Raw genomic sequence first — 14444 nt, 5'->3', positions numbered from 1 at the left:
TCAGGCATGAAAACATATTTTTGTTACTGAAGTAAGTGGATGTGCCTAAGAAGCACAGGGAGTAGGTATGTTTGTGCATTTCCAATCAGAGTCACAGAAGCAGTACTGAAGGCAATCTAAAAATTAGAGGAGTTTTCCGCAAGGAAACTTAAAAAGGGCAAAGAAATATATTGCAGAAGCAAATTAACCTTTTTTGGAAGCATGCCACTACTTATGGGTCCATAATGGAACAAACCTAAACATGACAGTAGTCTTTTTCCTCTAGAGGTCAGAGTAGAACTACATGAGCTCTGTAGAAGATGTTTGCCTTCTCTCTGACTCAGGACCCAGATCGACCTTTAGCTTTTTAAACTTCATTACTTTATGGGAAGAGTGTGGGCATTCTTCACTGGGCCTGTTCTTTTGCCTTTTGAAAAACCCGACAGACAGGTTATCTGGTTCAGTTAGGAAGCTGGTGTATAAGCGTTACATACAATATGGAATCTCTGAGCAATGGGGGATGCACTTCCTGATGAAACTTAGAGCTGGGAAGGAAAGAGGGAAGCTGAGACATAATATGGAACATCATCAAGAGACCATTGGGGCAGTCTTCCAAAATGGCAAACTTTTTTAGGGTGTTCACTGGAAACCTTTCACTGGTGGCAAAACAAGTACATGTAACTTAATCTTTGGTGTGGGGAAGTCTGTTAACTGCAGAAATGTCAAGTATAACTGGGCGTACTAATCATGTGTTTGCTTGTACCTAGTACACCAGTCAACCAAACTAAAGGAAAACTGCAATGACTTTTTTTTCACCACTGATTTAGAGGACTACAAAAATAATTAATTGGAATATGAAAGTTCAAGAAACTACACAGCAATAGTTAGAAGTAACTGGATACGGTTTAAAATATCCAGTGATAGGAATTGGACATGTAGGGGCTGTCACTTCCAACGATAGGGCTGTCACTTCCAACAGGAATTGCATCCTGGTGGAGCATATCTAGACATGAAGACAAGAGCTGGAACCTGCATCCAAATCCACAAGGGATACAGGACAAGAGACTTCTGCAGCTCTTTGTAAGGCAAATTCTGTACTTTGGCGGGTGTGTTGGAGTTCTTTGTTTTTGTTTCTTTGTGTGATATGTGTCCATTCATGAAACCCAGAAAAATTACAGAATTTACAGAAAAAGAGCTTGGAAACTTGCTCCCATCTGTTTATCTTAGAGTGTTATGCTGCATCCCATTACTGTAGTATCTGAGGGTTGTTTTGGAAGTAGGAAGATGGGAGGAAGGGTTTGGAAATAAAAGGGATGCTCAATTTGTGAGTGTCGCTTAAGATAGGCTTTCTCTGGCTGCAGCTCTCATTTCTTGTCTCCTGGTATGTGCTAAGCAGACTATGTATGATTCAGTCCTCATTTTAATTTTATGTTCAAGACATCTTAAGGAAGTAACTCAAGATTTAATATTTTACATTGGATCTAGTGATAATACTTTATATTCTATTCTAATTTTCAATTAAACATATGGAGTTTTATATAAAAGTTGAGACCACCTGACAGAGTTGTATTTGATTTAAAAGTTATACTCCTAAATGGAAAACATGTGGTTACCAAAGGCATACCACAGTAGGGCGTGGGATGGGGGCAGAAGTGAAAGTAAGCTGGTACGCCCCGGTACAGCATACCAGCACTGGCTTTCCCAGACGGCAATTTAAAGCCCTGGGGTAGCAGCAGCGGGGCTCCGGTGGGGATTTAAAGGGCCCCGGAGCTCCAGCCACCGCTACCGCCCCGGCCTTTTAAATCCCCTCCGGAGCCCTGCTGCCGAAGCCCTAGGGTAGTGGCGGTGAGGCTCCGGAGGGGATTTAAAGGGCCGGGGCAGTAGCGGCGGCTGGAGCTCTTTAAATCCCAGACGGAGCCCGGCCGCCGCTACCCCAGGGCTCGGGCAGCAGGGCTCAGGGGGATTTAAAGGTCTGGGGGCTCCAGCAACTGCTACCACAGCGGAGCCCCAGGCCCTTTAAAGCTCTGCCAGAGCCCCAGGGTAGCAGTGGCAGCCGGGAGTCCCCAGGACTCCTCAGTGATTTAAAGGGCCCCGGGCTCCACTGCAGTAGCGGCAGCTGGAGCCCTGGGCCCTTTAAATCGCCCCCGAACCCTAGGGCTCTCAGCTGCCTCTGCAGCTGGTAGCTCAGGGGTGATTTAAAGGGCCCAGGGCTCCCAGCTACCACTACCTCAGCTGGAGCCCCAGGCCCAACATTTAAAGGGCCTGGGGATTTAAGGCCACGCCTCTCCAGCTGAGGCCATGCCCCCTGCTCAGGACTCCGGCGTACTGGTAAGTCCTTTAACTTACTTTCACCCTTGGATGGGGGTTGTGTTGAAAGGGCTGTACTTGAGAAATGAGTGCTATCCACTAAACTAGTGCAATACAGCAATGCACAGACAATCCAGGATGTTTTTGGAGAGTGTTGAGGACAACTTCCTGGTACATGTGCTGGAGGAACCAACTAGGGGCTGTGCTCCTCTTGACCTGCTGCTTACAAACAGGGAAGAATTGGTAGGGGAAGAAGAAGTGGGTGGCAACCTCGGCAGCAGTGACAATGAGAAGGTTGAGTTCAGGATCCTGACAAAAGGAAGAAAGGAGAGGGAGGAAGGGATAGGTCAGTGGTTTGAGCATTGGCCTGCTAAACCCAGGGTTGTGAGTTCAATCCTTGAGGGAGCCATTTAGAGATGTGGGGCAAAAATTGGGGTTTGGTCCTGCTTTGTGCAGGGGGTTGGACTAGATGACTGCCTGAGGTCTCTTCCAACCCTAATATTCTATGATTAATTTTATTTCGTCTTTGGGAGCTGGGACAGGAAAGAGACTATCTTAAGGGGGTCTCAAAGATGAAGCATGAGGTACAGAACAAGTCATAAATATATTAGCAAGTGATCATGCAAAACCAGGAGGAGGAGGAAAACTAAATTTCCTGGATAGCAAATTTATTGCATGTTTAGAGTTGGGGGAAGAGGTAGATTTCCATGTCTTTGTCCCCCCCTTTATATTATTCGCTAGTTAGCTTAGTTTTACTGATATATTAGACTGATAGCTGAATATAAAGGTTAATTCCCACTAGAGAGTATAAAATACACTTTTCATTGTACAGCAAAAGTCCTAAATAACCAACATTGCTAAGAATGTTGTTTTTGTTAACAGAACTTGTAGATGATTCTTTGTCCAGACAGTGATGAAGATTGAAACTGTTAGCGAGTTTTATGGCCATCAGTCTCTACAGGTGTTCTTGTGTTTTATGTCTTTATAGGGTTTTGTGCTCTGGAATCACCCCCCTTTTCCCCCCTGATAGACTCTGTTAACCATCCCATGGAACAGGGATAGAAAATGCTTTAATATTTGTCATTGAGAATGGGAACCTGCTGTAAGTGATTTGCATGCAGGCAAATGGTATTAAAGCAAACCTGCTGCTAGTAAAATAGAAGCCTAATGTCGATGAGTTAGTATCATTGTTCTCTGAAGCTGTAAAAAGTAGAAATGTTCATTCTTTAGCCTCACTATGAAATTGCTGAACTAAAAATCATACAAAATATAAACTGAATCTCAATCATTAATGAAATTGAGAGAAATGTTATAAAAGTGCTTCAGGTTTGCATTCCTACTGGACTTACAGATATTTTGGGCACATAGGCTGTGACAAGAACATGTCCCTTTTGTTGGGTACAGGTTAGCTAGCCATGCTTCTTTCTATGTCCTTGGTAACAGGCCTTTGTGTTCCTATGAAAGCATCTGAATCATTCAAGTCTGAACACTAACATAACCGTTATCCTTATGAACCTGTTGAAATAATAAACAGAATATGAAAGATTTTTCCCAGAAATGCCAAACCCTCAATTCAGTTTGCACCAAATATCTGCATTCTTTTTAGTTTTTTTTTTTTTTTTTTTTAATCAATCCATAATGAATTTCTATTTGTTTGGATTATAACTGATGATGATATTAGGGCCAGATTCTGCTACTCTTACTCATGTTGAGTGGTATATTACTCTTCTGCAAATACCTAGGTTCTTATGATGACTAAAGTCTGACTGAAAACTTTTATTATTTGGATCCACACAAAATTCTGCCCTTGTCCTAGTTATTAAATATGAATATACTGTTCATGTGCCACTTACTAAGAAGCCTCGCCTCTTCCTTTTACAGGAGCTCTGATCTTGATCAGTGAATAAACACGATATAGTGTCTTGTTTGCCTTAATTAGGAGCTCAACTCAGCCCAGCCTAGCTGCTCACACACCCATAGAAGAAAATAAGGGGTGTGGGGAAGGCAGACTGAATTGGCCCAGCTTTGGCCTTAGTTACACCAATGCACCCTATCAACTTTAGAGGGACTGCCTGGGTTTAAATGAAGAGCACAATTTGTCCAAGTACATATACACTTAATGGAAGGCATTTGTATCTTCATGTTGGGCAGTGGTATAAAACCTGAAGATAGATAAACTTCCTGCTCATGATTCCCAGCTACAATATGTGGTGCAAATGAACAGAATGCCAATAACCAGCTTTTATTTCACACTATATATATTTTGAACCACTCCAGGGCCTGTGGTAGTAAAATACAGCTGGTTGTTGCCTGCTTCAATAAAAGGGTTAATTTGTATCCTGTGAATAGAACAAAAAGTGTCTTGAATCTATGGCATGCCCTCAGACATTACATCACCACTCAGCCTCTTCTGTTGACATTACACTGGAGGGGAGTTTCAGGAATGCTCCACTTGCTGCACTGCAGACTGTTCAAGCTCCCTATAAAAAATTACAGCTTTCATTACGTTTAACTCTGCACACTAAACTCTGGGGATGGATAATATGATTTGTGCCCATCAACTAATCGAACGATCAGCACTGCTTTCTCCCAAACAGGATTAGTTATATGGTTGCTAAGCCCCATAAATTGGGGGGGGGGGAGGGTGTTGCCGTGGTATAGAAATCTAACTTTTGTTGTTCTATCCTGCATTCGTTCTAGTTAAAAGGACATTTTTGAGGCAGTGGTACTTATCAGTGTCTAATTCTTTAAAAATTAAAGGGAGCTTTTCCTCTCTAAAGAGTACATGTATGCTTTTCCTGTGCGAAAGGATGCCGGAGTATGAATGATAGCTCATGGCAACTAATTTCTCTTGCAGTGTCAGGTCTTGAAATGTAAAGGACTCATGTGCAAATATGTTTTTGGGGGGTTTTGGACAAGCTTACATAAAAAGGAATTTAGCGTCTTACTATATTTTACAGAGATAAAATTGGTGTCTGTCAGTTAGCTTGCTGAATGGCTGGTCATCTTTGATTTTTTTTAAAGAACGCAGTTGGAACTGAGCTTTGTATATAGAAGCTGAAGAAACCCAATTCCATAGCCAAACATCACTTTCAGTGTTTGTCTCCCCTTCCCCTCCTCCCATCCCATCCCAAAAGAGACTTCATGGGATCTGAGTTGCAGCAGAAGTGATAGAGAACACCCCCCTTTGATTCTGCTGACTCCCCCTCATCTCCCCCCAACCCTCCTGCCCTGTACATTTCTTCTCCCTCATTTCCTGAAGACCTTAGTAGGAGAGCCTTAGTCCTCGGGACATTGAGGTTAGCACAAAAGGAGCTGTACTCCTTCGCTCCTTTCAGGCTCTGCAGGCAAGGAGCCCTGATTTCATGCACTTTCAGAGGTTTGCAGAATTGGGGCTCCTTTTATGTGCACTTTAGGAACAGTGTCAGGACTTCTCTCTTCAGGATGATGGGTATGGTCTGGTCTATGCTTTTTAAAAAAAAAAAAAATTACCTGTTGCTAACAAAATAGGGGCCAGCAGATGGGTGCAGCTGAACTGGTACTGAATGCTGTTTAACTGCAAGTGTAGACAAGGACAAACTGTGTTCAGAACCAAGCTTAAAATATGCTCTTTTCTAAGCGGATAGTGATAAGAAGGCTAGGAATTTTGTATTCTCATAATTAATAGAACTTTCTATTCAATGCGTTCAAAAGAGCTGGAAAAGCATGCAGGATGCCTGCAGCTATAGCAATGTTCAGAAATAGTCTACATCTACCCCTCTTCCTTTCCGCATGCATAGAAACTTCTTCTTTGTTTTCTTTGGGACGTAGTGGGAATATTTTCCTTGCTGCAGAAATATGCAATCATAGACTTTCAGTTACTTCTCCTGGTGATTTAAAAAATCAGTTTTACTATGCAGTAGAGTTTGCAAAATATTGATCGATAGGTTTTGATGACAGTTTTGTATGACCGGTCTTTAAAATTGCCCCTTGGACGCTCAGTTGCTTTTAAGATTGGGGTGTGTGTTGGGGGTGGGAGTAGTGGTTTGATTTGAATTTTCAGTGCAGTTCTTTAGTCTCTGTTACACAGCCATCTGGCTTTTCTTGTCCAGTCAGTACAGTTCATTAGACCAGCATGTCTCTTCCGGGACAACAATCAATCAATTACTGCAGAGAAAGCCTTTGGGGATCTCTGTAAGTTGATCAGTACATGGTTAACAGTAGCTGATGACTGTTTCCTTCTCCAACAGCTGTAATTGGACAAACAGTGTATGCTGTGTAAACATTTATGTAAATGTTATAAATGGAGAAGATTCTTCTCTTCCCTTGATTTGCTTCTTGTGGATGAGGGGTGGTTTTAAGTCCTGTTTATGCAACAGTTTGAGCCATGTTAAGTAATTTAAAGAACCAGCCTGGAAAACAGTTTCAGGTTAATAGAATTGTGCTGGTTAGGGTGAAAAAGGATAACTTTTTTGTTTTAAGCCACTGTTTTTGTTATTACCATAACACTTAGGAGCCCCAGTGTTCTGGGCACTGTACAAACACGGAACAAAAACGTGGTTCATGTCCTAAAAGTTTACAATCTAAGTATGAAACAAGACAACAGATGGATACAGACAGATCGAGGGGGTACAAGGACACAATAAGACTATATTGGCCAGCATTATGAGTAGTGGGTCTTGTGCACCAGCAGCCTAATCATAGTCAAATTTGTGTGTTGAAAATCTCTCTCAATCCTCTTGGTCACACTACATAGGCCTGAATGATTTTCAGTACGTCTTGTGCCTTGTCCACACCTGTGGCACAGCCATGTTAAGGGAATTGGTTTTCAACATTAACCAAACTTAAAAACAATTTTAGGACACTAGGCAAACTTATACAGTAGATTGGGGGCATTTAGATTGTGAATTTGGAAAGGCAGAATAGCTGTGTTGCATAAATCCTATATATTTTATTCATAAAGGACAGGGTCTTGCTTTCTAAAGTGAGTCTTGGAAGGCAAAACTCCCCACAGAAGTGTCATCAGACTTGTATTCTTTTTAGTCTTAACCAAAATAAAATTCATGACTAAGTTATATGCTTTTTACATAGAATGGTTTGGTTTCCTTTTGTTTGATCTTCCAGAGGGAAAGGTAGATTTGATATCTGTACTCAGGGAAAGAGATGGTGAAGCTGGGAAAAAGGCACTTGTTACCTCAGGAATGCAAATAAGTTTAAGTAGCAAATGTACAAATGTTTGCTTGCCTGGGGATGGAAACTTGTATAAATCCCTGAAGAAATGAGCAGGTATGGAATGGAAAGCTTCAGACTTTCTCAGTGTCACAACTTTGGCATTTAAATGGTGCCTCTAGAAACAAGATGCCTTGTATGACTATTGATATGAACCTTCTTTTCTGCCTGATTAAAAACTTTTTTTGATACATATAGTTACCAAGGCTTTTAAAACATAGCAAAAATTGTGACGGCTGAAGGTTAAGGATTTAGCAGGAAGCCATAGCACTACCTACAAATGCTAAACTAATGAGCCACCATTATCCAGGCAGGAATAGACGTTACAAGAGTCCTTTCATAGAAAGGACAACAGGTAGTAAGGATGGGCTGGAAATTTTGCAGACAACAAATAAGAAATTCAGTTGATCAGATGAGATCTTAAAATTGGCAATAATGTGAATAGGGAGAAATGATTGTCTGTTATAGATTAAACAGAGGCAGGTCATTCAGGAAGAATTGAACTGAAAGCTTGCCCCACTTCAACAATTGCCTGATAGAGAGGCCAAGACTAAGCGGCTTATGGTGTTCCTATGTTGATGTCCAGTCCTGGAATGGAAAAACTAACAATTAACAATGCCACAGTAATAGTCCAATGATGTTATCTAGTCTGTCTCATCCACCAGTTTCCTCTGTAGTCTCTCAATTTGTTTCCTATTTTATCTACTCTGTTTTGGATGCACCTATTGTTATAGTATCTAAACACTGTACTAAGTAAACAGCTGCGGTTTTTAGACGTTTAATGGATAAATAATATTTCTGTCATCGCACATTGGAACCTATACAAGGTGTCATTTAACAATTACAACCCATTCTTGATTGGGACCATATCCGGAAAGAATTCTTTCCTGAACCCCCACTTCTGGCCTTCAAAGAACCCCCCAGCCTCTCCAAGCTCATCAGAAGAAGCAAACTCTCCCCAAATCAGAACACACCAGCTGAAAGCTGCACCAGATCTCATCAGAGCAACGGATGCAAAACCTATAAACATATCTTTACTGCTTCGATGATCAACCCCCACAACACACCTTTCAAGATGCAAGGGTCCTACATGTGCCTATCACAACATGTGGTGTACCTCACCCAGTGCACTAAATGTCCCAATAACAACTATGTGAGTGAAACCAGACAATCACTGTGCTCTCAAATGAACTCACACAGGAAAATGATAAAAAAACAAAAATACCATATCCCCTGTGGGTGAACGCTTTTCACAGAGTGATCATGCTTTGATAGTTCTTATTCTCAAAGGAAACCTGCTCAACACCTTCAAAAGATGAGCCTGGGAGCTTAAATTCATGACTTTGCTAGACTCTCTTTATTAAAAAAGATAATGGACGGAGAGACACTGGATGTATGGCTTATAATAGCAATTTATAACCTACTAACAACCCCTTCCCTAGTTGCGTCCCCCCACCTTTATTTCCCCCATGACTGGAGGGGTCTTAATGGCCTTGAAATGTGTGTTTAACTACTTATGCTAAACAATCTGTTCCACCTTGTATTTGGACAGGTCTACATTACAAACTTGCATTGGCACTGCTGTAGAGCATCTTTACCAGAAGCGCTAAGCCGATGGGAGAGGATTAATAACTCCATCGCAACGAGAGGTGGTAGTTCTCCTGGCAACATAGCTCTGTCTACGTGGGGGGGTTAAGGTCAGTATAACTATGTCGCTCATGGCGGTGGATTTTTCACACCCCTGAATGACGTAGTTATACCAAAGTAAGTGTGTAGTGTAGTGTAGACCTGGCCTTTAGCTATGACACTAAATACATTTCCCAGACCTGAAGAAGATCTCTCTGTAAGCTTGAAAGCTTGTCTCTTTCACCAACATAAGTTGGTCCAACAAAAGACATTACTTCACCCACCTTGTCTTTCAAATATCCTGGGAACAACATGGGTACAACACCACTGAGTACAGCATTTCTATTCATAAGTTTTTCTAATCCTAACACATGCTTCTAGGAATAATTTCCACCTGCCTCTCTACATACTTTTGATTGGGTATACTAACTCTCCACTGAGCCAGGGTAAGAAGGTGTTAATAGTCTGCCCTCGATACAGGTACTTAAATCAGCTCTACTCCACAAGCCAGGTCCTTCGGCTGGAGATAGTAATAGGGAGGGATCAGTCAGGAGGAGGGAGGCCTCAGAAGTGGCTGCCCTGATGAGGAAAACTCATACTGAGAGGCTTAAAGGGAGCTGGGTTCACAGGCTTGGGGACTACAGCCAGGCATGGAGACAACAGTCTTGTGTGTGGAAGGAAGGGCTTGGTCAGCAAACTGTTTAGTCTGGTGTTGTCTTGTCTTCCAGGGAAAGAGGGGAGCCTAGACATGAACTGTTTTTCCTGTCAGGCTGTGGTATTTTGCTAATAGTTTTGCACTTTTTTTATTATTATTATTTTATTTTATTTTTATTAATTTGGAGGCATTTCCCCCAACTTCTTCCATAGACGTGTCCTTATTTTTGTCTCAGATGTGTCAGTGGGCATTCTGTGTTAGCCGTACTGAAAACAGGTCCTTGATAAATAACAAATTCTCTTGTTGCTTGCACATGTGCATATTTTCTATACCCAAGAAATGCGGAATTAATACAATAATTCCAGTGGAATTGTAAAGTAGATGTCAGTCAGTTAATAGTCTCCATATGAAAAATATCTCCCTTGTTATCCATTTGAATTTGCCCTGTAGTTCTCATATCTTAGGACTGATTTAATATGATGGAAGGCCTAATGGCAACTACAGATTTGTATTTTATTTTTTAAGAGCAAAGTGGGGGTTGAGATGGATATAGAGTTCCACTTATTGGAACAGACTTAAGTGACCCTTCCTTACACACATACTTTGCATTAATCAATATAGCAGTATAACAGAATAAGCGTTTCATGGAGGTAAGAGAGAGTGGAATTCTCTCATTCTTCATATAGGAAATATAGATTGAAAGATGCTGAGAGCTTTCCAACAGGCAACAATAGGAAAATAAAAACTTGAAGGCAGTAGGGTTCTAGAATGTGCTAATATTTGTTGTGCAACTGCAGCAGCAACAGATCAGATCTCAACTTGTGTGTATCGCCTGTGGTAATTTCCTTTGGGAGACTTAAGTGGGGTGGAGGGAATGGGAGGAGCTGCAGTGGACCAAAAGGGGAACACACAAGTCTAGAAGTAACTCTTCCAAAGTCGTAGTCATAGCACAAAATGCTTGGAATTAACATACTTACAGCTCTGAGAATGAATCTATGCATTCTTCAGCAGCAGATATTAGTTTTCTTCCTTCTAAGGCAACTTCTGAATTGGCAATTTGTTGTCATCTGGAAGTCTTTTCCCCTTGTTGTTGCGAACAGCATAGATAGAGGTTGATCCTTCATAAGAACGTCTATACTGGGTCAGACCAATGGTCAGTCTAGCCTAGTATCCTGTCTTTCAGGACAATGGCCGATGTCTGGTGCTTCAGAGGGAATGAACAGAATTGGTAATCATCAAGTGATCCATTCCCTGTCGCTCATTTCCAGCTTCTGGCAAACATCCTTGCCCATTCTGGCTAATAACCTTTGATGGACCTTATCCGCCATGAACTTATCAAGTTCTTTTTTGAATCCTGTTATGGTTTTGGCCTTCACAACATCCTCTGGCAAAGAGTTCCACAGGTTGACTGTGTGTTGTGTGAAGAAATACTTCCTTTTGCTTGTTTTAAACCTGCTGCCTGTTCATTTCATTTGGTGACCTCTCATTCTTGTGTTGTGAGGAGTAAATACACTTCCTTACTTACTTTTTCCACACCAGTCATTATTTTATATACCTCTATCCTATTCCCCCTTAGTCATCTCTTTTCCAAGCTGAAAGTCCCAGTCTTATTAATCTTTCCTCATATGGAAGCTATTCCATACACCTCATCATTTTTGTTGCCCTTTTCTGTAACTTTCCAATTCCAATATATCCTTTTTGAGATGTGGGGGACCAAATCTGCACACAGTATTCAAGTTATGGGCTTACCATGGATTTATATAGAGACCATATGATTTTTTTTCTGTATTATCTATCCCTTTCCTTAGGATTCCCTTTAAAAGAATGAAATAATTATGTGCTGATTCTTAGGAAATGCTTTTCCGTTAATGGCACATGTGAACTTTCTGCATGCTAATATCTACGGTAGTGATCAACTACTGCAGCAAAAATGCAGACAATGAAGCAGGTGTTTTTAACATTGGTGGAGGCTTCTCCTCCAAAGATCTGAGCATGTGAGCTCTTCCCTCCGTGTCTGGCCTGATTCAAAAGTCACCGCTATTTCACCAATCCTCTATTTGGGGGCCCACCATTTATCCTTTCAGTATTTCCTAACACCCTTGTGAGTCCATCACTGCTGGCTTACCTCCATGAGCCTCATCAGTGTTACTCTGCAAATCAGCTGTTAGAAGATACTCTTAGTCTTGCACATTCCATTGCAACCTAAGATCAATGGACCATATATAAAGTGGAGTCTAAGCTGACATAACATTGCTTATATGGCTCCTTCAATGGATGCCTTTCTTTAAACCAGCTTAGTGGCTTTCTGCCACTTACCAACATATAACCATGGTGCTGTGTACTCCATGGCAACAACATTTTAAATTCTACAGCAGTATTAATTCATTCTATTATGAAATACACTTCATTCCTATTCCTATCCTCCAATACCACATGGAACTATGGTTCACTTAAATACTAATTGAAATAAAATTAATTATTTTCAAAAATGGATGTTGAAGCAATCCTGGACAGGTGGCCCATTTACATGCCCCAGGCTTTGGATCCAATGCTCTTGTACAGACAGCACAGATTAGAACCTTCTTTCCTCTCTGAATGTGCCAGGGACATGGGGAGGTTGTAGATGGCTTCAGCAGCTCATCTTCCTCTCTTCAGTTGCTGCATTGTTCTTCAGCCAGTGCAGCTCACATGCCTACACTCCTGGCTGCTTCCCAGTGCCGGACTGTAAACTGGACTCCTGTTCTGGTTCCCTGACCCCTGCTACGTGGCTCCATGCAACAGTGCAGGGAGCATGCTCTGTCATCCAGTTAACCGCTATTGTGAGGAAAGCTGGAAAACAAGAGACAACTACAGGGAGATCCTGGAAGGGCAGGGAGATGTGGGGTGGGAGGAATGTTGGCTACTGGCTTTTACAGCAGCAAAATGGCAAATTCTGTGATAGAAATGCTGAATTCTTGGTATCTTCTGAAAAGTGGCTTTTTATTCCTACCCAAAGTTCCAAACTTCCATCTCTGAGCTATTGGTTCAAGCTGTCTGCAGACTTGTGTAGGTGACTCTCTTCTTCAGTTTACGCTATTAATAGCTTTTGATGGCTATCGCTAGGCACAACTCACTATTTAAAATGAAAATTGGGACTCTGGTACATCTGTCTGTGGCAAGAAATGAATTCTGTGGCAAATTCTGCAGCCTCACTTCTGAATTTGGCCCACTGACTCTAAAGTGAGTTTAAGCTTGTGCAACTTCATTAATGGGCTAGGAGAGAGGAATGTAGTATGAAGTGAATGACTAGCAGAAAAGTTTAGGAGTAACTTAAAAAGTAGGAGAGGAGCTTTTAACTTCCTCTTCCAGCTCCTTGGCATGCAAGTTATGGCAAGTTAGAATCCCTAAAACTTGGACTACTAGACCTACGTACACTCACTCACTAAAGTGCAACTTACACCACCACGTACGTAGCCTCAGTTTTTCCCTTTGTTACTAGGTTCCCAAAGAGTTTTTTGCTCCCAAACCAGACTCTTAGCATGGCTGCAGCCTGATGCATTTTGAAGTTTCCAGACAGGCTGTATGCATCTGTTCTGTTCTTTACAAATGATTTTTCTTTTGATTTCTCTTTCCCTTTCCCCTTTAAAAAAATAAATCTGAAACTAATTTTCTGGTTATTATCATAGACGTATCCTAGAATACCAGGGTTGAAAGGGACCTCAGGAGGTCATCTAGTCCAACCCCCTGCTCAAAGTAGGACCAATCCCCCATTTTTGCCCCAGATCCCAAATGGCCCCCTCAAGGATTTAGCTCACAACCCTGGGTTTAGCAGGCCAGTGCTCAAACCACTGAGCTATTCCTCCCCTCCGAAGTAATATATGTACTACTTTTGTAGTACATATATTATCCAAAGCAAGACATGAGGTACTGGGTATGACAATGATTTTGGTAGAGGGGGAAACTTGAGGCATTATTGTTCAGCATCAGCTCTTTTTTGATAGAAGTGTTTAAATTTAGCTTTCTCTTAAACCATTTTCAGGGATATTTTTGTCGTTTTATTTTCAAACGAGGGCTGTCTTTGCCCTGTGCTGAACAGTTCCTGTTTTGGTTACGTTCTGGGGTAACAAATGTTGACAAGATGGCAACCCTTTATATAATTTAAACAACTACAAAAACGACAACAAAACTTTCCATGTAGCCTTTTCCTGTGTAACAAATACCTTTTGCAGAACTGCTTTGTTTCTTGAACTGTTTTTGTTTGGGAGGCTGCCTGCGTAAACCTTAATTTATGTAGATCTGGCACAGTCGCCTAGCCTGCTGTGGGCTAGCACTTACAAGCTATCATATGAAAGAGAACCGCTTATATTCCTGGCACCATTAGGTCATTTTGGCACTGGTAAGCTGCCTAAGTGCCTGAACATGTTGGCTTGTAGGAATTACTCTTTGGAGTGCTTGGCACTGAAAGGAAGAGTCTCTAAGCAATACAGAACTAGTGCACACAAGTTTTGTAAAGCAACTGGTATTTGATCCATGCTCCTTCACATTAGTAAACAGGCAATTTGCATTTGTAGATGCTTACTCATACCCATATAGTTTTAAAATTGGAGCTGGGAGCAGAAAAGAATAGTTGCTTGCATTGTGTTTGTGGGGGCAATTCCAGAGGTCTGATGTTGCATTGTTGTGGCAGCAC

The 14444-nt window shown here is 41.6% G+C and overlaps 1 protein-coding gene across 1 annotated transcript in view; it reads left to right on the top strand.

The window, feature by feature from the left end:
• The window catches only part of DCAF5 (DDB1 and CUL4 associated factor 5), a 112110-nt gene that overhangs the window by 69993 nt on the left and 27673 nt on the right, over positions 1-14444 (top strand). The gene's annotated exons all lie outside the window — the stretch shown is intronic.

The sequence above is a fragment of the Lepidochelys kempii genome, chromosome 6 (genome assembly GCF_965140265.1).
Source record: "Lepidochelys kempii isolate rLepKem1 chromosome 6, rLepKem1.hap2, whole genome shotgun sequence".
NCBI classification, from domain to species: domain Eukaryota; kingdom Metazoa; phylum Chordata; order Testudines; family Cheloniidae; genus Lepidochelys; species Lepidochelys kempii.
Note: the sequence above shows the minus strand (reverse complement) of the source record. Positions and strands in the feature narration are given on the sequence as shown.